At 42.3% G+C, this 21,612-nt stretch overlaps 1 protein-coding gene across 2 annotated transcripts in view; it reads right to left on the bottom strand.

Moving 5' to 3' along the window:
• The window catches only part of WDR70 (WD repeat domain 70), a 221,689-nt gene that overhangs the window by 57,509 nt on the left and 142,568 nt on the right, over positions 1-21,612 (bottom strand). The window lies entirely within an intron of this gene.

The following is a 21,612-nucleotide window of genomic DNA, read 5'->3' as shown; positions in this document are numbered from 1 at the left end:
TGAGTATGACTCCACTGCTCTGGAATCTTCTGGCTCCCCATGTGCTTGCCACTTGAAATCCAAGGTGTTCACTTCAGTCTGTAAAACAGACCCCTTACGGCTAAGGTGCAAGTTACCTTCACGTTCACCTTTCTTCTCACAAACTCGCTGAGACCGGCTGGTATACTAGTTAGGCACTGTGGAGTTATGCTCCAAAAATTTAGATGTCAAAAATCTTACAGCCCCTACAGAAGACCCAGAGCTTTGGACTTTCAGGAAGGCATGAAATAAAACTTTGGGCTTTGATACTCCTTTATAATCTGTAGACACCACAGAGACTCATGTAAAGATGGGTATGTTGTTCCCTGGTAGTTTTGCTGCTCTGATTTTAAAGAAACACAATTTTTTTCTGGGGATAAAATGAGGTTACACAGAATCTCCTAGGATATTCTGCAGGGTTTCCCAATGAGGATATCACCTAAATCACCAAGAAGAATGATCTAAGAAGAAAATCCTTCCGGAGAGACAGCCCCAAGCAGGCTTTCCCAGAGGATGTTGTGTGTAACATCATCCTACCCAGGGGTGGGGTGGCGGGCGGGGGTCTTTCCACAGCCAAGTGAGTCTGGGAAACTAGAGTTCATTTGCATACCATGGCCTTGTCTTGAAGATTCACAGAGCACATCAGTATATTACAAGGCCGAGTCTCTGAAATAATAGTTCCAGGATAAATCAAGCTCTTTAACATTTCCAAAGCTTACTTGCCTCTGGAACTTTTCTCATTTGTTTCAGATAGTATTCACTAACGCAGACAGAACTAATGTTTTCTGGACTTCGATCGAGGAAACACAAACTCAGAGTAAGGCTCAGGAAACGTTTTCTGGAAGGGGCAGGCGGAAGACATCCAGGCTGCTCACTTATGGCTGCTGTAGCGGGAAAGCAGCCACACGCAGCATGTGAACAAATGGTGGACCTGCACTCAGATAAAACTCGACCACGAAAAGAGGCGGCAGGCTGGTGGCCCACGGTTTGCCAACCACTGATCTAGAGAGAACGAAGAGCTCAGGAAAAACACTCTGCCTGCAAAGTCACCATCACACAGCCAAAGGCTTCAATAATAATTCTAACTATGTCACCAACAGCGGTGGCAACAACCGTGATAATGACAAAAGCACACTTATTGCCGTAACGTGGTGCTACTTAGTGCCGTAAAACATTCCTCTTCTGATCCCATTCTTAAAACAAACTTCCTGAGCACAAGCCTGTGAACTAGACAATCGCGGTTCGATTCCCAGTCAGGGCACATGCCTGGGTTGCAGGCCAGTTCCCAGCAGGGGCCAGTTCCCAGCAGGGGATGCACCAGAAGCAACCATACATTGATGTTTCTCTTCCTCTCTCCTCCCCTTCCCCTCTAAAAGATAAATAAATAAAATATTTTTTAAAAAAACTTCCTGAGGTGTGTAACTGTTCTGTCAGTTTAGAAACAAAAAACTAAGGCTTTGCGAGGTAACTTACCAAAGACACATGACTAGTATATAGTCATGGCAAATAGCCAAAACTTGATTCTAACTTCAGAAACTGCTCCTCAGTAAAACACCTCTATTATTTACATTATTTTACATGTGTGCATTAGTACACATGTATATGTATTTTACATGTGTGTAACACATGCACGTGTGCACACATACATACTACCAAGCTTTCCCAGAATTCTTTTGGATTTGTGAAGATTATTACAGTGAGGGCCCAAAATGAACATGAAACAACTTTCTTCTCCTTCAATCTACATAAGACATTTTTTAACATTATTAAGAATTTCTGAAAAAAGATTTCTATTACAAATCCCACCTAAGGCAGGCGTAAGCCATCTTTTACCCACACTCAGGCGGGAAAGTCATATGCCTCGCCTGTCACACCCCTCTAGTCCCAGTCGACAGGCTCTGGGCCATGACAGCAGCTCACACTTACCAAGCATATACCATGGGCTACAAGGTACTAAGTCCAAGGCACATATCAACCCCTTGAATCTGCCAATGCCCTCACGAAACAAGTGTTCTTATTATCCTCACTTTCCGCGGAGGGCATGGAGGTGCAGAAGGAGAAGGCTAATGGTCCCGGTCACGTGGTCAGGGAGTGGCAGAGCCAGAATTCGAACCCAGGCAACCTGGCCCCAGGGCCTGCACTCTTGACCACCAGTACACATGTATGCACTCACAGCTCTTCCGATTTCAGGCTCCCTCTGCTCTGACCCCCGTCTGCATCTAGGCTGGGCTTGCACTCTGCCGCACCCTCGCTCCTTCCTGCCTAAACCAGTCCTTCCCCCGATCACCAACGGAATTGGGAGGTGAAAGGGGCAGACACACAGCAAGAGTGAAGTGTGGAGTGGTGGGTGGGCCCTACACTAGTGTCTGGGAACAGTTAAACCGTCATCCACAACTAAACCCAATTCCAGGCCACTAGTTACACTCAGCCCACAAGCACAAGTTGATCAGCCTTCACTGAAGTAATTTAAAGTCCCTGAAGTAATTTAAAACTTGGTAAGTAACACAACTTACAACTGGCCATGAGGAAATCCCACTAACTGCATGGATCTCCTTAGCCGCCCTTTGTATGGTGTTACCTTTCTGCCTCTGGCTTTGCTGTCAAGTTCAGGGTAACAGGGGTTAAGATCTCAGTCTGCCCATGCCACATAAGAAACCCAAACGTGAACACAAGTGCAGCTTTCACTTCAGCTCTTTAATTGAAGAGGAACTTGAAAGCCACCGTGCCAACACCGGAAGCACAGCGCCACGGAATGACCTGCCGAGACAGGAGGGAAAGCCCGGCGGTGCCCCCTTTGAAGTCCAGCTGCCTGAGATTCACTGGCAGCCGACCTTCAAAGAGAGCCGATGCTTCCTTCCCTCAGCCTGGCCGCCAAGCTTCCCGGGCAGCTGGGCAGATTTAGCCACTCTCTGTCCAGCTGTCTGTGAACTCTGGCAGCCAGTTCAAGTGAGGGATGGAGAGGTGGTGGAGAAGGGAGGGGGAGGAAGGGCAGTGGGGGGAGGCGGGTGGCGAGCCCAGTGGCGCCAGGGCAAAGAGGATGCTGGGTTTCCTTGGAGCCAAGCTCATCAATGTCAGTCAAAGACCGAGCTTCCAAGGGGAGCATAATCCAACTCCACTACAAAGCAACTTCTGAGAGACCAGAGGAATCTCCAATACATAACCTTCAAAAGCTGACTGAATCTCAAATGTACTCTTGTAAAGATGGCCCAGTTGCTGCAGAAAACAGTCTAATCTCCACACAGGGATGTACAAGACAAAGCTAAGGTCAAGTGCACAGTCCTTTACTAGTTTTGATTTTCCAGTAGCAAGAGTTGGTGCTTCTTGGGGACTTCGGGGGCTGTTTGCCAAGGCTGTTGTGGCAACCCCTCTGCTCCCCTGGCAGCCAGGGCTCAAACCCCTCATCCGCTTCTGCGCCTGTGCAGCAGGTGCTTGGAGGAGACTGGCTCCCTGAACACAGACACGGCCCACGTGCTGTTGGGTTATGCTCCGGAGCCTGTGCGGGCAGCGGAGACAGTGGGTGTTATCAGCCACAGGGGCAGGAGGGACGCAGGCCAGTTCTGCGAGGGAGAACGACCTTTCAAAAGAAGTCCCACTTAGAACAAGATCTTCAGTTTTGTAAAGTGGGAGACTTGGAACACTCCTAAATTAGGAAGAGATGGAAACGAGGAGTTGAAGGGTCACGAACAGAAGACGAAAGCATCGGACCTGCATGGAGATGGGGGGGAGGGAGACTAGAAGCCGGGGGAAAATAATAATAAATTTCATGAAATCTCTTCTCTGATTCTGAACAATTTGGTTAGGAAGGAGATATATGGATGAGCTTATACAATTCACCATGAACATACGAAGATTGTCATATAAAATCACTAGCCACATATACATCTTCTTCCCTGTTCTTTACATCTCTTTAAAACTATAAGACACAAACAATAAAAAAATAAAAATAAAAAAGCTATATGACACAGCAGCCAGCATTAAGTACAGTGATATTAAAGACCAACAAGCCAAAACTTACCTAATTTTAAAAGTATAACTCTGAGCCTACAGAGGCACACCAATGCATACTTGCTAAAATTAGCCCAACTGTTCATTCACTCGTTCTACAAATATTTATGGAGTTCTTGCTATGTGCAAGGCACTGTGCTAGGTGTTACAAATGAGCAACAGATCAGGAAAATGGCTCCTTACTCTCAAGGAGATCTGTCTGGAAAGGAAGGCAAGCCTAAAAACAAGTATTTACAATGCACAGTGGAATAAATAATGGAAGTATCCACAAACTACACAATAAACCCACAAAATGATGGTCAACTCTACCACAGCAGCATAATGGTGATATACTGGGAGTGGAGGAAAGAGAAATCAGGTAATGCCTGGTGACAATTCTTGACTGCGGTCTTCAAAGTGGAAGATCACTGGTATATAAAGAAAAGTAGCCCCAACAAAGCCTCAGAATAGAAAAGACTCAGACGTGTGGAAAGCCCATTGCTTTGGAATGACAGGTGATATGAAGAACAGACCGGTAGCAGAGAAGACTGAGGAGCTGGGGGTCAAATTATTAGTGGCCTCATATGTCCTTCTGCGGAGCTTAAATTTGTGACCTATGGGCAATGTTGAGACCTTACAGGGTTTTGAGAAGAAAGGAGTAATCTGATTATATCTGTAAGTTAAAAGATTCCCCTGCAGCCATGGGAAAGAGGACTTGGAAGAGGGAGGACCGAGGACAGGGAAACGACTTCAGAAACACCTGCAGTGGTCCAGGGGAACTAGTGAGGGCCAGGAGCTGAGAGATGAAGAAAGAGGATGGCTGAAGACACTTCAGTTGCGTCAGTGACTTTGGTACGGGCAGTTTCAATGAGTCTGTGAAGTGGACACAGCCAATATAGTCTATGCGGGGTAGAAACCTGACAATAAAAAAAGGAAGAGTTGAAGGTGGCTTTTGTTAAACCAACTAAATAAAAAGCAGAAACTTGAGCATATTTTCTAGGAATCAATAGGGATGAAAAGGATAAAAATATAGGAAAGGGAGCAACTGATAGAATTAGGTCTCAGAGGAAGCAGGAAGGACATGATCAAGCGCACAGGTGGCCAGATTAGTGAGGAGCTAGAAGAGAAAGACCTCCTTCTTGGAGACTGCAAGGAAGGAGGCTGAGGGACCATGGAGACGCACATTGTACGGACAAGGGTGTAGAGCCCGAAGGAAGTTCAGCCTACTGCCCTTTCATTTTCCATGGAAAGGAGGGGAGCTATAGAGTAGGGATGGGGGATTATAAGGTGAGCAGAGACGAGCTGAACAAGCTTGAAAATACCTGATGAGATGAAATGACACAGATAACTGGACAGGAAAACGGAAGCAATTACCAAAGGTGAGAAGGCCAAGAAGGAGATGTATATCATATATCTGAATGGAGCCAACCTGCAAAACTGTGGGTTTTATCAAACTGGACTTACAGCCAGAACAAGGAAGCAAAGGAACCACACTACTGGGGTTGCAGGGCAGAGAACAAACATACAGTTTGAAATCCTGGAAAATATATGTTGCAGAAGTCAAATAATTTTTTTGGCCTTTTCTCCAAGGACTATGCCCCAGAGTTAACTGGTTTAAATTTGTGTTTTTGCCCCAAAAGTCAAAGTTGAGGTCAGTGAAACGTAACTTTAACTTGACAGCTCAATGACAAAATAAAACATTTCTCCTTTTTAAAATTTATACTTTATTAGAGAAAATGGTTTCACAACTAAAAATAATAGTAACAATATTTTTCTTATTCTGAGCATAGCAGAAAGTAATTTTTAAAAAGCAGGTGTCCCAATTACGCTCACGTAAGAAATCAACTTAAAGGGGTTTTCAGGAACAACCATAAAAAACCAAGGACAAAATCAAGGGGGCGTGGACTCAGGGCAGGGAGGTGGGGGGTGGGGAAATGCAGACAACCGTACTTGAACAATAATAAAATAATTTTTAAAAATAAAATAAAAATAACTCCACAGTGCCTAAAGATTATAAAGGAGTATCAAAGCCCAAAGTGTTATTTCATGCCTTCAAAAAAAGAAACAAAAAAACAAAAAAAAGAAATCGACTTGAAGCGAACGCTCACTGGTTGACTTCCAGGTCCCTGGCATTATGCCAGGCTGCAGGAACGGAGGCAACAGCACTGTCCCTACCTGCAAGATGATTATGCTCCGATTGATATTGTAAGGGTTTTAATAACGTTTTTCATTTTTAAAATGTACATTTCCCCAAGTCACCCCAATACATTCTGTAAAAAAGCAAAAATAAAGTATATTTCCTTGTTTAAAAACTTCTTAAATTTTTTTGCTCATTACATTCATTAATGATCCCAGTGATGTGACTTTTTCAACTAAAACCACAAAAATGAACATTGGCCAAGTAGTAATTGTCAGAGGAAAATTATTTTTTAAAGTATTTTTGTTTATTTATTAATCGAAAAAGAAGAGAAAATGGGAGAAACAAAAGATTTTAAATAATCTACAGGCATTCAAGAAATCACAGCTTCTCTTAAACTAAAAGATCCAACAGCCCTTATTTTCCCCTTGCAGCAATAGGCTCACGGGGAATGTGCTCGGTGTTTGGGAAAACCGCCCCATCCCACCCACGCTTTTCCTTTACTGCTGACGCAGAGCACCCCACTCTGACACCTTGGTCACCAGACGTGTGGAGGTTTTCCCCACCCGGCAATTCTCCGTGATACCAGCTCGGTCTCCCCCAGTTTAACTCACTTTGGGGGGCTTAAAATTAAACAAAACAAAAGCCACGGCTGGCAAGTGGTTGGGAGAAGGCAAGCCACTAGCCTATCACTCTTGTCAAACACCTGACTTTTGGCTATTTACTCATTAATTCCTCCAAGCTCTAAGCCCAGGGGAATTCACAGTGGAGTGTGGGACGAGAGCCCTAAGGGCCCTCGCCCAGGCAAAGAGGGAGAGGCATGGCTAACTCTGCCTGGGGGCAGGGAGGTATTTACTGGGGTAAAATGCCTAAGGAAGGAAGGAAAGTTTTGCTTCCTTTTGAAGGAAAACTAGGCTGCCAGACTGAGAAAGGGGCAAGGCATGTTCTAGCAGGAAGGAACCCTATTATCTAAGGCAAAGACTAGGAAAGGGCACAGTGTGTTTAGAGATGATCCACGCTGACCCTTCTCACTACCATTTAGAATTAGAGAGTTGATTCCATTTGAATTTCCCCTGAAATGCATCCTCTGTGAATATATAAACCTTATTTACCAGCAAACAAAACATTCTATGGGAAAATAAGAACACGGATACCTAAATATTTTCTGTTTTCATTGTAAAACAGAAATAGTGTGGGAGCATTAACCTATAATCACATTAATCCATTTTCATAATTTAAAGAGACTGGGTGATCACTGTTTAACTAAAAACAAGTCATCTAAACAACAAATGGCAAAATTTAGGCTTCCTGACATTTCTCTACATGACTTTTAGTCCTAATTCCTCTTTCACCATTTGGGTATAAACGTATCACTCAGGTGAAGAGGGTGAGCAGTCTGAGTGAGGAGAGTGTGATTAAGGTGCGTATGCCTCCATCTTTGTGAGAGCGTGCCCGAGAGAAAATGGGCAGTAACGTATAAAGGAGACCAAGCAAAGTATTACTCTTTCCAGTCTGGATTTGAAGGCACTACGGTTTCGAGGGAACAGACCCGACAGCTGCCGCTGCTCCGCATTACCAGATGGCTCCTCAATCCATATAATCAGTCCCTGAGTTTCTACTGCATATGAGGCACTGCGCTAGCCCCTTGGGAAGCAGGATAACTGCGACAGAGGCCCTGACCCCCAGAACCTCCTAATCTTGCAAAGGAAACAAAAATGTATACAAGTATGCAATTCATATTTCTATGAGTGACAAAGAAAGAACTCAGTCTTACGGTTACAAGATAAAACAATCTCCATAAAATAGATATATGCCATACCCAGGGTAAGCACAATGTCTGACTCTGGAGCTCGACCTCTTTTCCATACCTGATAACAACCTGGTGGAAACCAAAGAAAGGGACGATTATTTCTCTCCTGGCAGACCAGCCGCAGTTTCACAGAGACGCCATTTGAGCTGGTCCTTGAGAGGAGAGCGGTTACCCGTGGCGGAGAAGGTGGGGAGGAGATACTGAGGCTGAGGAAACCGCCTGGTCGGAGGAGCGGAGGTGGGAGAGTCCACGGCACGTTTGTTTGGTTGGAACACAGAAATGCAACACGTCAGGCAGGGAAGACTTACTGGGGTCAGACTACCAGGGCCTTCGTGACAGGCATAGCCTGCTCAGTCCTGCCAGGTGGCCCAGAGTAGGGGACTTACACTGCAATACGTGTCCTGTCCCCAGGGCCACATTCACTGGTTCTCACCCTTTTTCACCATTGCACTGACTTCAGTACCAGGACCCCCAAATCAGCACAAGACATGAAGTAGGAGCGGGACCTATCCAGAGATGAAAAGATGCCCTCTCCCCTTTCAAAGTGGGAGTGATAAATAGCCAGTTACCTCCTTTAACACTCTGCCCCTACAAAAACAAAGCACATTTTGTTGAGTGATGTTCTGAAAGCCCTCAGGGAAGCTCTGCTGAAGCAAGTGTTGCTCACATTTTGTTGAGTGATGTTCTGAAAGCCCTCAGGGAAGCTCTGCTGAAGCAAGTGTTGCTGTTTCAAGACAGTATTTTTAAGAAACAGCAGGTGGATGAGAAGTGGAGGGAGTTGGAGAGGACAGTTTCTTTTCCTCCTCAAAAGTGGGAACAGAGCACCTGAGGGAGAATTTGGGAGGGAACAAATATCTGCCCGGTGTTGTCCTTGAACTTGCCTGCTCTCTTCTCCACACCTACTGCTCATGAATGCATGGTTTCAACTACCTGCTATGCAAATGATCCCCGAATTTCTGTCTCACTCTACTCCATGACTTTCTCTCTAGAAAAGCCTTCTATGTCTAATGATACTGTCATTTCCGAACATATACGAACATCTCTTCCAATCAACAATCTTAGAATTAAACTCATACATTTTTACCCCTAAGCCTGCTCCCAGTCCTGCCTTCCGTATTTCAGTTAACCTACTACACTTTTCTCAGTCACCAAGCAACATCTCTGATCCTTACCAAGTATCCCTCTCACATCCAGTGCCTCCTTCTAGTAACTAGTACGATGGCCTACACCTCCTGAGCTGCCAACCAATCCCAATAGTACAATAAGTAGTATCGGCCTGAATGGACACGAGCTGCACAGTTTACAAAGCACTTGTATGTGTGCTATCACATTTCATGCTCACGACAACCCCGTGAGACCACTAGGAAATATACTTTTACTCTACCCATTGTCCACATGTAAACCCCTCAGGATCAGAAAGACTCACTACCCTGCCCAAGACCCCAAGTCCCACTTCTCACCACGCTCCTCTGCTTCGTCCAAGCTTTCATCTTTCTAATCACTTAAGGTAAGCAGGGCTCCTTTCTTTCAGCCCAGCAGTCTTATATACCCTCACCAAGTAACCTGTCTCACACTTTCTGCTGATCATGCTACTTCCAAATGCATAGACCTTTGAGAACTGACATTGCAAAATAAGAAAGTAAATAGGTAAATGGTTAAGAAAGTGAATGAATGAATGAATGAATGTCTAAAATCAGGCACCACAATGTTCATGATCCTCCATGGTCTGACCCAAACATAGCTTCCTGGTCATACTTCCTGCTTCTCCCAATGAAAACCTTGGCTCTAGATAAGCTCTGATGGTCCCTTACACATCCACCCTCTGTGTTAGGCCTCTGCCTGGAGGGCTCACTCTCTGCCTTCCGCCCGCCCTTGCCCTCAGCCTGCATGTCTCCGACCAGGCACCCTGTGCTACGTGATGCTTTGCTAAAGTACACACAGCACTCTTAAAATACCTTTTGGGAAATTCTATTTGATTTGACTTTTATAAAGTTGGGCACAGGAATATGCTTTGAGGGAGTTTATCATTAGAAATTAACATTGTTTTGTTTTATGTCATTTCGATGTGATTTCTAAAGATCACTTCACAAATCATTCAGAGTCCACTGACAATGTTAATAATAGAAAGCAAGTTAAAGTCTTAAAAGTAAAAGTCAACAGGATCATAAGGAGCAAAATTCAATAGGATCAATGAAATTTAGAAGAGAAAAAAATGCCAGAGAAAATTCTTGCTATAACATTTTTTAAATCAATTTATTTAAACTAAAGAACAGTGAAACAAAAACAATTCCCCCACTTTTCCCACCCCTCCCCCACCTCAGGCCACGGTAATTGTCTTTCTATGCCTCACTTATTTCACTCAGCATAATGCCCTCAAGTTCAACCACATTCTGACCAATGGCAAGGTTTCGTTTTTTATGGCTAAATAATATTCTACTGTGTATGTTTACACCACAATTTACCAAAAAAATTAAATACAGAAATAAAATTTATATTTGAAAAACCCAATTACTTTTCCTTTCATAAAGAAAACACACTTATTTAGTCTATAACTCAAAATCCTATGAATAACCAACTACGAAGAAGTAGCAAATGCTCGACTTCATGGTACTGCTTCATCAAAACCACAACAATACCTCAAATCACTATTTTTATAGATAAACTTCAGATGACAAAAATTTGGTGTAGAATACTAAGCCTGTTCGTTGATGTTTCATTTTTAAGTGACCTCTAACAATTTAGCTTCTGACAAATTATCACTAAAAGAGTAGCTCTTTGTCTGCAGAAAATTTAATTTTGGGGGGGAGGCAAATTTTATTCTCTAAAAAAAGTTAGCAAGTTCAAGTCAATATTCAGATTAAGCACAGTGAGTTGTAAAATTATAGCCTCATAATTGACAGTAGAGTGGCTTTGTAAATTTATATAGAAACAGAAGGAAGTTCAACGTGCCTGAAAGACAAGGCCTTTTAGAAACAGGGCGCAAGGGTTCCTCACGCACTGCAGATATCATCACCGCCTGAGTCAAGCAAGTAAAGTAAGAAAAGCTGCTGAAGAACACGACTTATTCATATATCCGTTCAAAATAAACATTTTTATTTGATCTCTCTATATATTTACTGAGGAACTTTTTTTAAATATGGGGGGTTCTTTGTGGAGAGAAAACTGGAAAGCAAATTGTTCCCATGAAACAACTATTTTATATTTTGGAAATGTCTCTTTTACACACATTTCAGGCTGTGAATCATATTTATTGTGTGCCTCCTATGTGAGGCATTCAAAGCTAAAGTACAAATTCTTTTCATGAGAAAAGTATCAACATTTAGCATTTTATGTCGCAGAGTGAACACGCGGACATGTGGTTGATGTACGACAGTGCGAATTTGGAAAAGGGGCCAAATGAGTTCCCAAGTGTCACAGACACAGCACAGGATAAAAGACACTGAACTTACTGTACTGACTAGCACAGTTTTTAAAATACATTTCAGTTGTTCCTCAGCTCATTTTAACATGAGGCATGGTTCAGTAAGGTTGGAAATATCACAGGTTATCAAAGAAAGCACAGCTGGTGTTTTTCTTTGATAAATTATGAGCTACCTAGAAGAACAAGCATCAGCTCTGCTTTCAGATCTCATGAGAAATTTCCCAGAGTCCAGGCAGCCTCTCACTGCCCGTGTCTGGTTACAGTCTGTGCAGTGTCACGACGGTCGCATGTCACACAGCATGCTGCTGGGAAAGACCCCACCTAACCCGCCACCTTCCCTGAAAGTGCTGAGTAGCAAAGGGCCTAAGGAACCAAGCGCAGCCTCGGGCTGGAGGGAATGATCTCTTATCTTGTCTTTCCATTTCAGTGACGGTTAAAAGATTTTGGAAACTCGACAATAATTAAATTTTTTTAAAAAAGATTTTGGAAACTCTAAAGATTATTTCCCAAAATGCCTAAGGGAATCATGAAAAATTAAAGCTTGACAGTGTTTTTTTTCCTTCTTGACAGTGTTTTTTAAAGTATAATGTTCACTTCCTAAAGAAGAATGTTTTATTTCTTGTCTAATCCTTTATTTGATAGAAATAGAAACTATCATTACAAGTTCAAAGTACTTTGGATTTACAAATTAATTAGCAAATAAGTTTTCATTCTCTTTGGGTAACAAATCACTTATTGTTCACCAAAAAGCAAACATATATGCATAATTCTGGTCTTCAGTTTTGAATTGTTTTCATATTTGGATCTGGCTCTTAATCTTATAACAGAAGTACCAGCAGTACTTATGCAGTCCATATTAGTTGAACTGAAAGTGCTGAGTTATTTTCTCTATTTATGAACCTCTGATGGAATTAAACGAGAAGCTGGCAGTGAGAACCTAGAGACATAAAAACAGCTACAGGGTGAGGTTTTTATTGCTCTCCCTTTATGCTCTTCTTCCTCCTACGCATCCTTAGGTAAGCAGGACGGAGCCTTTCCAGTCGGCACTTTGTGAGTCAGGACTAAATGCGTGGTCGAGGGGCCCTCCTAGGCATTGTGCCTCCAACAGGGCTCTGGTTTCTGATTCTAATTCTACTTCCCCATTTCCTGGTTGTTCTGAGCACCTGGTATGTGTCTTATCTGGACAGTTTTGTGCTAGAAATACTGTTTTTGAGAACATCTCAAATGGGACCTCTTAAATATCTGGATATAGGATCGTAATCCATATGCTCATTTTCAAATGCCTTCTCTGCATTCCTATTTTAAATCTTGGCAACAGAATGTCAAAAAAAATAACAATAGGACAAAGAATATAATCCTTATTTTTTAAATTTAAAGAATGTAGTTAACTTACTTTCTGTAATAAGACTATGAAGAAATGGAGAAGGGGGAAAAAAGAAAGAACTCTACGAAGCATCTTGGAGGGAAAACTACAGTTGATATAGGAAAGAACAGAAGAATAGTGGGCTAAGACATTAAAATGTGAAATAAATCATTACCAGTTAATTGACCTTAAAACAAATACTTGTGAACTTTACATACATGCAGTAAGTTTATTCTGATGAAGGGAGACCTACTCTAAGTAAATAGGTACCACACTTCTAGTAACCATGCTTTCCAAACTCCTGCTGGCATGTTTAAATCAAATATCCCACTGAAAGTTGCTGGATCTAGAACACTTAAAGCAGCCTTTAATCGCACCTCCACCCCACAGTCTTCTCCAGCCATAGAACAGGCCTTTCAAACATAGTTTACATGACTACACAGAACAACAAAAAAAAACAGGTCGCAAAAATAAGCATTTCAGTGATTACTTCCTATACAGGGAAGTGAACCTGAGGTTTATACTCACTGGAACTAGGCAGAATTGGGCAGGAGAATCTGGAAGAGAAATTCCAAGCATAAGAAAGTGTGCTATGAATCAGAGAAATGAAAGAGAAAAGGCTAAAGGTCATGTTCTTCAGTGGTTTGTGGTGGTGGTAGAACTGAAGAAAAACAGTTCAAATGACCCACAGCAATTTCACTGTAATGAATAGAGTAATGGAAGCCAAGCGAAATGTCAATCATGCTAACTCAGTGAAGCAGGCTATGTCGAGGGGATAGCCCTCAAACACTCTCTTACTTGCTTTACTCTGCTTAATAGAAGGTAATGCTAAGTAGAATTTTAAGGATGCTACACTATGTCTCATTTCATTGAAGTGAGCACAAAATTCTGTGACTTTATACTGCCTCATATTTATAGCTTAAACGACTGTTTGAAGAAAAGTTCCAACTCTTCAAGCAGACAGAATGGAAAAGTATAAACTTGTTTCTTTAATTATCTCCCTTAAGTGCCTAGTGATTTTTCATTTCATAGAGTATTTCCAAATTTGGAAGGACAACAGAATTTACTGAAGTCAAGAATAAGTGCTGTAAGATCAAAAGGTAAGCTCATACAGAGAGCAAGTATCTGTTCAGAGTTTAAGTCCAAAGTGTGACCTACTTTTAAGACTTTATAGCCTAGAGGAGAAAGTCTTTAGATCTAAATGTCAGCATGTTCTTTTAAAATTATTATTGTGATTATTTTTAACTCCATCATTCTCTCAAAGAAAAAAAACCACACAATAGCCTATTTATCAAAAACTAGTGAATACTACATCAGAAAGGCTAAGACATAAGACATAGCTATAGAAGAATTATTATGGAAATACGAAATGTATCAACACTGACAGTTACTATCAGGAATGTTCACTCCCACAAAATAGCATTAACACAGGTTTTTTGAGGTCAGATAAATGGCGTAAGATATTTTTAGAATTAATTTTCCTTAATCAATGAAGACAAATCAGTGAATGCTTGTTTTTCAATGGTTTGGTATTAGAATTAAGGTAACTCTCGATAAGCATTCTATTAACAGAAAATAAATACATATTACAGAGACACAGAAGATCAGTAGCACATGCAAACGTCCAGGGGACGCAAGAAAGGACCGTGAGACAGTGACCGAAAGCAGTGCCTTTGGAGTGGACAGACCCAAGTCCCTTGGCTTCACTACTGTTTCTAACTGTGCACAACAGCAGACTTACTTCCCTTCCCTGAGCCTTCATTTTCTCATCTGTAAAATGAGAAAATGATACCAATTTCAGAATTAGATCACATAATAAATGTAAAGTGCTCAAACTGCTGGTACCCAGGCAATGATGGTGAACAATAGCTATTACTTTGTTTTGATATGATACAAGCAACTGGAAAGCATAGTTGCAATATCATTAAGTGATATAGACACCAGCCTGCAGTCTCCTCGGTGTCATGGATAAGATAAGATACATTCACACGGACTGCCGAGTCTTGTGGGGGAAAAGGGATGGCCTGGCTACTCCCTCAAGGGGGGAGCACACTGACCCTTGCCCAGACAGGCTTTTATTGGGTTTGATTTGTGCAGGAATACAGTTATAGCTCATTAATCATTGTCAGGCAGTAAGGATCAAACAGTAGGTAGCATACAAAGAACTATTAGGGCTTATTCTGAGTCAGGGTCTATTAGTCAAATAGTTTGTTTGGGGAACAAACTCTTTTCCTGCTTGGACCTTTATCATTTAATTGAGAGCATTCTTAGCAAAGCAGGTTTCACAGGATTTTACATATTCTTACTCAGGCCTGATCTCCCAAAGAACCTGCCCTTTCCAGCACAGGGCTGCACCCCCCTCTGTGATTGTTTCAGGCTTAAGTCAGGCAGAGGAGGCAAGAGATTAGGAGACTTCTCACAGACAGAATGAGGACTCAGGCTTCGTCAAAGCTGGGGGGCGAGGATCCATCATTCCCTTTCTCCATAGCCCCCCAAGTCCTTCCCTGGGGCCTCCACGTGATCATGCCTGGCTTAGGCGATTCCCTGCTTGGGGACTCTTACCCGTCACTGGCCAACTGATCAAGCATTGGAGGCCAGTTATGGAAAAAAGAGCAGAAGCAGCGCTCCTGCCAGGGAGATAAGCTTTGTCTCCTTAGTGGCTTATGGTCCGAAGGTCCCTCACTCAGCCTTAGCCATGGGGCAGTTACAGCTCCTGAAACCAGGCAGGGTGGTTCCCAACAATTAAGTCTTAGACTATGCTAAATGGAAGTCAGGAGTATATTCTAAATCAAAGGCACAAACTACTTTATCATCAAGACAACCATCAAAATTGTCATACAACCTGGGTCAAGAGAGAGTCATTGCCCTCAAAGAGCTCACAATCCACAGCCAAGGACGCTGACATCAACTACCATGTAAAAGGCCAGAGCCACTGACAAAGAACTAATAGTACAATGAACTCAGACCCGACAGAGCTCAAGAACCAAGAGAGTGAAGGAATTAAGACAACATCCACGCATAAATAATGCTCATAGGTCAGAGTTCGTGGATCCACAAATGGGGCAGGAAAAGTATTTAGACAGTAATTTGAACTTCTTCCTGTCTCACTCACAGGCCCAGTGAGATCTCTGGATTTCCTTTAAATAGACTGCTAACTGATTCCAATAAAACTCGGAGAAAAGCTCTGACGGGTCTTCACAGATGGATAATGAAGTCCACATCCACTGGGAAAGAATCATGGTCATATTATAATGATTAAAGTCACTCCACTGAGTCTTAATCACAACATCAGAAAGTATAAAGTTGTAGGAATAATTTTTCAAGTTTTTCCCTCCATCATATTAATATGATAATTCTTTAAGGAAAACTTACTCCATTAGGCAACTAGGAAAAGCATTTCAAAGGCTCCGCACAATGATGCTGTTGTTCATTATTTAAATGCATACCCCTCTGGGGTTATTTTTATGTTCTCCACTTTTGAGTGTTCTAACTTACTCATCCCTTGGGCAGTCAGTAAATAGCTTGATGTTATTCCTCCAGCTAATAAAAATCCATTTAATTAAGTTACATTTTTTAAAGTGCTATGCACATTAACTTGCTCTAAAATGATTAAAGATAATTCTTTGAAGCTAATATTTTGGTCCTGCTTTTGAAAACAACAAACTTATTTCTTCCTGCAGTTGGGGTGGCAGTTATCACTTTCACTATGACTGAATCAGCCTAAAATTCACATGCTGTCTGGATTCTAGTAACTGCCAGAAACAGAGTTGATTCAGAAACAGACCAATTCACAAAACGTGATCTCCAATCTCAGCATCAGTGTGAACTTTCTTCCCTAAGACACAGGCTAGAGAGGTTCACCAAGAGGAAAGGTACTACGGACAAAAAGAGGGTTTATGGCATCACATATTAAAGTCAATCAGAAAAACATAAATAAACTTCTGAATTGACGAGCATCAAAATTATAACAATAGCCAATACTTAAATAGAGAGCTTACTGCCAGACAAGCCGTTCTAAGTGTGCATACACAGACACACACACTGCATATACATACACATATACAAGGTCTGTCCAGAAATTTTCCAGCCGTGTAATATGAAAGATAGAGACATTTATTGAAGAAGATACAAAATACAAAAAACATTGTACATAGGACAACGATGCATCACTCCCCTTCAAAGTAGGTACCTTGGGACCTCACACAGTTCTCCCAATCACCATCAGCTGCCCCGTCATATTTTTCTGAATCTCATCCATGGTCTGAAAATCTCTTCCCTTTTGAAGATGACTTTAGCTTGGGGAAAAGCCAGAAGTCGCAGGGCACCAAATCTGAGCTATAGCGGGAATGAGTCTCTGGGGTAATTTTATGTTTCACAAAAAAACTGCACGAGACATGATGTATGAGTGGGCATGTTGCTGTGATGAAACTACCAATCACCAGTTGCCCATAGGTGCGGCCTTCTGAATCATGGGAATAGTTTCTGCAGAAGAATGTTCAAGCTTAATGCAAAATTGGATGCAGATTCACTGCTCTACTTGCTCATAGTTTTGAATGTGAAGGCCATACAGTACACATACTCACTCAACGGTGTCTACTGGCCCACTGACTAGTACAGTGAAGTCATCATTGTTCACTCACAGGCATTCCAATCCACGCCCCTTGTCTGTCAGGTTACATGGATGTGGCACGAACCACTCTCCTTATATTAACAATGGCTGGCCTTTCTCTGGACAGACCTCATATACATACACACACACATACGTAAACATATGACTATACATATAGATAAACATATAAATACATTCATTTAGTCCTAAGACCAGGGGGAGGTGCCATTATATCCCATATATATATTCAACTGAGCTAGAGATGGAGTTGAAGATTTTTTTTTTAAAGATTTTATTTATTCATCTTAGAGGGGAAGGGAAGGAGAGAGAGAGAGAAATATCAATGTATGGTTGCCTCTCGTGCATCCCCTGCTGGGAACCGGGAACTGGCCTGCAACCCAGGCATGTGCCCTGACTAGGAATCGAACCGCAATCGTGTGGTTCGCAGGCCCGCGCTCAATCCACTGAGCTATACCAGCCAGGGCAAAGATTTTTGACTCAACACACCCAAAACAGTCTTCCTGGCAGCCTTCCCTTCTCCCTCCACCCCCTCAGGCAAATCTCCCTGTGTTGGTGAGTGACTCGGGACTCCAGCCACTCAACCTCATCAGTCACTCGTCCTTCACTCCTCAGGTGCAAACATCTACCAACTTCCATTTGCTTTACATCCTAATACATCTCTGGTCCACGTCTCTGGATTGGTCTGCGTTATCATTCCATACACTTGACTGAGCTCCTCACCACCTCTCATTTGGGACTGGACTCCCGTGAAACCTCTTAACTGAACCCCCTCCCCCCTGTCTTAATTCCCTCTGATTCACCTTCCATATGAATAACAAAGCAATTCTTGGAAAACTTAGGGCTGACCATGCATCTTCCTGGCTTACAGCTAAGGACGGGGAAAGCAGGCCTCCGCTTCCACATCACCCCATCCCAAGGCCGCCGAAGAAGGCGTGGTGAATTACTGCGTAGGGTAAGGACAGAGATTCGTTTGAAAAGCATACTCAAGGTACCCGCTGTTTCTATAACAGAGTACAGAAAATAAAGCTTAACAAAGTCTTCTTAGCTAATTAGAAAACACAGAAGATGTACTGTTTTTTTAAATATTGAGAAATACTCTCCTGTAAATAAAACAGAAGCATTTGGTCCAAGTCTGTCTTTGGAAATAGGGAAACCCCCATACAAATGAGCAACACTAGCAAACTCAACCATTCAAACACAAACACACACAACTACTATATCAGTTTCAGGTTCGCGCAAGAGGGTCACTTTCTAAGAATGTGGATTTAGGGATATGATAGGAAATTATTTATTTATTTATTTATTTATTTAGGCTTATCATATCTAACAAAGGTACTTTTAATTTACCAATATAAAAATAAGAAGTCATCGTATATTTTGCTATAGCTTCAAACTAGTACTTCAGTGAAATGTCTCAAATGTCCTTCCCTCCTTGAGATGCACATTTTATGTGTGGGAAAACATTCAAGCCTCATGTGAGTATCTTTAGCATCTCCATATGTTTTAACTCATAGCATTTGGAAAGTTCGCTCTGCTACTAAATGGTTTATAGGCACATCTTCCTAGATTTAAAAATAAAATAGCGAAATGTCATCTGCCTACTAGATCCAGTCAATGGCAAAGAATTCCATTTAAGTTATGGCCATTTAAATTTAGCAAAATGTTTTCATTTCATGCCATTTCTTGAATAACTGTTTCAGTAACAAAATACACTAAGTATAAATATAACACAGAATGAATAGCTTCTTCAATCTAGGTAGACTCCACACACTATTTTCACCAAGGGAAATACAAATACAACTCAGAAGTAATTCTAATGCAGTCATTTAGGTGGTCGCACTTGGAAGCAGAGTGAAGGGGGAGACTCTGCAGTCACTCCCTGCCTAATTGCTTGAGTCTACACTGATTTCAACCTCTACTCCACTTGGATCCTTGTTAACTGTGATGGAGGGGCCCAGAGATTCCCCTGCCCCTCCCTTCTCTCCTGATGCCTCTCCCCACTCACCCACCTCCGCAGGCCCTTTCTGGAGAGACAGACAGAAGGTGAATCTTTTCCGTGTGAACCAAATCCTCTATCAGACAGTTTCGCCCTTGGTAATACAAAGTCCCTGGCTTTTGACAACCCTCAGAGGAGAATGAGCCCCCCCAGACTCCCCCTCGCTGATGATCCCTTCAGCTGGAGTGGAAAACTAGGGATCCACTCTCTGGGAGATGCATGAGATGGTGGTTAAAAGCACAGACTCTGGAGCCAGACCATCTGGAGTCAAAACCCAGATCCACCTGCTCCTTCCTCACTGTGTGTCCCTGGGTAAATAACTCCCCCTCCATTGACTTAGCCTTAAAATGGAGACAAGCATATTGACCTTACAGCTGTATAACACACACATTGAGAGCATTTAGAAAAATTCCTGGTACACAGTAGGCGGGCAATGCTACCTCCTAGTCTAATAATGATTACTCTTACTACTCCTGCTATCACCACCACCATCACTAACATTGGGTACTCGGCAGTGAGAGGGGCGGGTCCCCTGGTCTAGTTCTGTAGGTCACATCAGAGCAATGCTAACTGAATCATGTGGGCTGTCATGATGCAGTTCCACTGACACATTACAGGGACTAGGAATATAAATGACTGAATAAGAGAATGAATACTTATTTACCTTCCACCAAGCACCAGGCATCATGCTGTTAGGCAGTTTCACAAAGGCTACCTTATTTTATCCTACTTTCAGACGAGAAAAATGAGGTTCGGGAGGCAAGTACACCTTTGATCACACCAGAGCTACCCCAGGGAGCTTAAAGAACAGTACAGAGAGATGAGCCCCACTGGGCTAACACAGACTATCCCCAACAATAACAAACAGTAAATATTAGTTATAGGGGAAAAAGTATACAAGTTCCAAATAATTTAACAGTAGACTTTTAGAATATAATCCACTTGTCTACTGACTACTATCAGGTTTACTTTTTAAGTGTTAATTGTGCATAAATTAATTTTCACAACAAAGATTTATATTATCTGAGTGTAGTATCTGTCTCGTCTTTTAAGCCCCCAAATCACGTAGTTCAATGTCTGGTAAATACCTGGCTTGACACAATCAAGGACAAAGGCGAAGACTACGACCCCCGTACTTAGGAGAACACACTGAATGCCAGGGTTCAGTTACAGAAAACCACGGGAGCAATGCCCAGCGCCTTTACCAGTACGGGGAACAGGAGGGGCTGGAGGGTGGAGGGTGAATTCAGCTTCAGAAAGACACATTTTAGGTGGCGCAAGGGAGTAACATCAAGTAGCAGTGAGCGCACAGCAAGAAAGTTACGTTTTTAAAATTCTCCTTCAATTCTTCATATTGCACCACGCAGAAAGTCGTGATTTAGTACTAATTTGTCTTTGATACCTCCATAACACTTGCTAGCATCTCTTTAACACAGAGAAATTGCACACAAAGCCCTGCCAGACAATGGTATTTATCTAGTATTTATAATTGTTTTACTTCTAACACAATTGAAAAGACAACTGTTCTATTTACCGCAACATTGGCTTTTTATTTATGGTGGTGATATAATGTTTGCCTCGGGGACAGTGAGGGCTGAGGGGTGGGGAGTGATCGCTTGACGGGCACCGCACACTCTTATGGGGGATCAGACAGCTGTGAAGCCGGAGCGAGCTGGCAGTTGCACGACATTGGGAATACATGCAGAACCACACAACTGTGCACTTTTAAATGGCTAGTTGTATGTTGTGTGCATTTATGTCCATTTGTAAGCATTTCTAATTTTTAAATAAATTCTTTTTAAATTTTTATTTACTTTTTACTTTTATTTATTTATTTTTCAAAATCCTCATCCAAGGACATTTTTTCCATTGCATTTAGAGAGGGAGGAAAAGAGAGAGGAAGGGAGAGGAAGTAGCATCGATTCAACAGAGAAGCATGGATTGGCTGCCGCTCGCACGCACCCAGCAAAGCATCCTCTGCATCCATCTGCCTCCTGTTCGAAATCTCTGCAGTCCCCTTCCCTCTCCCTGCCATTGGAGCACCCTCTCTGTTCATGATGGCCTCTGGTCACCTAATGCTCCAAACCATCTCTTCCTCCTCAGTCACAGCTTCTCTTTGTAAACAAAGAGAACCTTTGTTTACAAAGGGAGTGTCGGCTTTAACTACATTTTGAAAGAATTGATATGAACCTTTCCTACCTCACAAGGTTGTTGTAAGATCAAATCATATTTGGGACATGCTTTAGAAGTATT

This window comes from Sturnira hondurensis, unplaced genomic scaffold (genome assembly GCF_014824575.4).
Source record: "Sturnira hondurensis isolate 20B ecotype Veracruz unplaced genomic scaffold, ASM1482457v3 Scaffold0014384, whole genome shotgun sequence".
Lineage (NCBI taxonomy): Eukaryota > Metazoa > Chordata > Mammalia > Chiroptera > Phyllostomidae > Sturnira > Sturnira hondurensis.
This window is presented reverse-complemented; position numbering and strand designations above follow the sequence as displayed.